Source organism: Gossypium hirsutum, chromosome D08 (assembly GCF_007990345.1).
Source record: "Gossypium hirsutum isolate 1008001.06 chromosome D08, Gossypium_hirsutum_v2.1, whole genome shotgun sequence".
Lineage (NCBI taxonomy): Eukaryota > Viridiplantae > Streptophyta > Magnoliopsida > Malvales > Malvaceae > Gossypium > Gossypium hirsutum.
This window is the reverse complement of record NC_053444.1, coordinates 31,292,070-31,295,158: the sequence shown is the minus strand read 5'-3', so window position 1 is coordinate 31,295,158 and position 3,089 is coordinate 31,292,070.

Below are 3,089 nucleotides of genomic sequence, written 5' to 3'. Positions count from 1 at the left end.
TAGAAAGTTTGGGCACCAAAATCAACCCGCTGAATATGTTTTTAAATTTTTTTTATTGGATTTCATCTTTTTCAATTTTTTTTTGACTTTTTGACTGATATTTTTGTGGGAAATATTCTTTTATATTCAATCATAGTGCCAAAAATATGCATGTAAAATTTCAGATCAATCAGAAAATGTTTACCCACTCGAATGAATTTTTTTCCAAAAAATTTTCTAGGTAAAACTGCTGTTTGTTGTTTAAAAAAAAGATCAGTTTAGAAATCAACCAAGAACACCCAAAATGCCCAAAATCTGATACCAAATGATAGAGGGTTGCACACGGACCAAGATCAAGTTGTCAAGTCACAAGAAACTCCTACGAAAACTCTAGACGATCAGATCTGAAACGAAGCTGAAATATTAACTTCTAGAATTCCCAGATCTGAAATCAAAGAACCCTAAAATAGCAGAAAATAAAACAAGAATCAAAACACTTATTATTAAGGAATTCAGAAGTCAAGAACTCGTGAATAAGCTTCAAAGAAGTCAGTCGATTCTGTCAATTGAACCAAAACAGAAAATTAATTCAGCAGATCATAAAAAAATGAAAATTGAATTAGAATGAGGAATCGTGCAGTAAGAAAGAGGGAAATTATGGATTAAGAATGATCTTCGATAATCAAGGATGTTTATGAACTTTCCAAGCTGAATCTGAAAAGATTAAATTCCAAAATAGCAAATCAAACTCTAAATTCCAGCAAACCGAATTTAATCAGAATTGAGATGAAAAGTCGACAAGATCAATAGAAAAGATGAATGAACGAATGGTTCTTGCTGCCAAAAGAATGCCGATCAGCCTCTTTAATGTTGAAGAAAGATGGAAACGCAACAAGAAATTGTAAATAAGTTAGATGATGAAATCGATCCCAAACAAGAATTAAAAGGAAAACGAACAACAAGAAAATAAAAGATAAAGTCCTAGGAAGCCTTGAAACCCCGAAAGATTTCACAACTCCCTCAAACGACTCTAATCTCCCCTCCAATGAAGAACAATGGCAAGAAGAAGGTTGAAGATGGCTCCCACAATCAAAAAGATTGTTAAAACTACTTCTAAAGAAAACTCAAGAGAAAATTCTTGGAGAAGTCAAAGAGAATTTTCGCTCAAAGACAAATCTGAAAATTTAATGTAATGTAATGTGTTCAATAAGGTGGCCGGCCATGCATATTAATAGGCCTTCTATCTATTTCCTAATCTCATTAGGAAAACTTAAAAAAAGACCTAATTAATAAATTAAGAGGGAAATTCGGCCAAGGCATTTTAATGGGCTGCTTGGGTTGAATTTTTACATATAATAATCCTAAAGTCTAAAAATTAAACTTAGATATTTAAACAATTAAAATTTTTACAAATTGGGTCACTTTAACAATTTGGCCTAATTTTCAACTAAGTATGGTTTGACTTCTTGGTTGGGCTTGGAATTATCATATTGGGCCTTGCCTTCAAGAACTTGGGCTTGTAGTCCATTTCCTACCGAAATTGGTTCGTTGATGCTCGTAACGGAGATCCAATGCGCTTTGGCTATATGATTCGGTTTCTTGGACCAAGATTTCCAAGATTTGAAATCTTGATTTTCTTAATTCTTGAAATCGCTCCAAACAACAAAATTGGGCCAAGATTCAGTTTCTTAATTTTCTTGAAAATAAGAAAGTGAATCTTGATTTTCTCTTTCTTTCGTGTACGCATCTAAGACCTTGCTAACAAATTCTTGAATGGTCCCATTTAGTTTGGAACGCATTTTTCTGGCCTTTGACCTCGTTATTGGGCCTTGTGGTAATTTGAGCCCATCACGTTCTTGAGCTTGGGTTGGGCCTTTGTGGCTCGTATCACAATGTAAGAACATCAAGATTTCAATATATTTTTAAGTTTGATATTATTGAAAAGTCAAGGAAATAATGTTATAGTAGAGTTTTCTTATATAAGGTCTTATATTCTTGATATATTAGTGAAGAAAAATAAGTGAAAGTGATGGGAAATATTATAGAGAAAGGGAATAATGGAGTTATACACCTAGTAATAAACATTTAGCACTAAAACAGTTTTGGATAGCAGTAGTAGTCTAACTTTGAAAAATCACCATAAATCGTGAAAATTGAATTAGAGGATGAAAAAATGGAATTAAAGTTATTAAGTCTAGTTTCTCATAGAAGAAATGATGTAAGCAATGGAATTGTAAATCATGAGTTATAATAAATTTTGTGAGATAAGGTCAGAATGATTTCAAGTTCCCCTATTCTGAATTTGAAAAATCATCAAAAATTGGAGAATAATGATTATGGGCTTAAATTTATATGTTTCAAATATTGAATGAGTATATTTTCAATAAAAATAAACGGGAACATTATCTGAATCTTGTACGAGGAGATAATTAATTTTTAGTGAAGAAGGGTCAAAACTGTCAGACAGTAGAATAAGGATCAATTTAAAGAATTGTACTTATTGGCTAAACCAAAAATTCTAAAAATTTTATGGTAAGAATATATGTGAGTCTAGTTTCAAAGAAAATTTGCAGATCTTAGTTTGGAGTTCTGTAGCTGAAGATGTAAAGAATTTTGTGACAATGACTCAAGTGGACAGCTTTGAATGAACAAATAAGTAAATAGTGAAATTATAGATAATGTTACATATAAGCATGTTATATACATTAAGGATGTGGAATGGAGAGGAGGAGGAGGAAAATATATGATTATTCAACTAGCATGAGTTTTCATTAAAAATGGCTAATTTGCATGTTTTAGGTTTAGGGACTAAATTGAATAAAAATAATATTTTAAGGGTAAATTTGTAAAAATGTTAAAAAGTGACCAAATTGCATGAAATGAATTGTTTTATTATTTAAATTAATAAATTGAATGAAATATTAATTTATATCAAGATTGAGTGGAAATTCGAGGAAAATAGAAAATTATCAAAATGTCCCTAAATTTTGGTATTTCTACAATTTAGCCTGGTAAGTTCATGTAACTTGAATTATATTCTTAGATGATTGAAATATATATATTGGATTGAGAAATTGATTTGAATTGTGAACATGAGAAATTGTGAATTA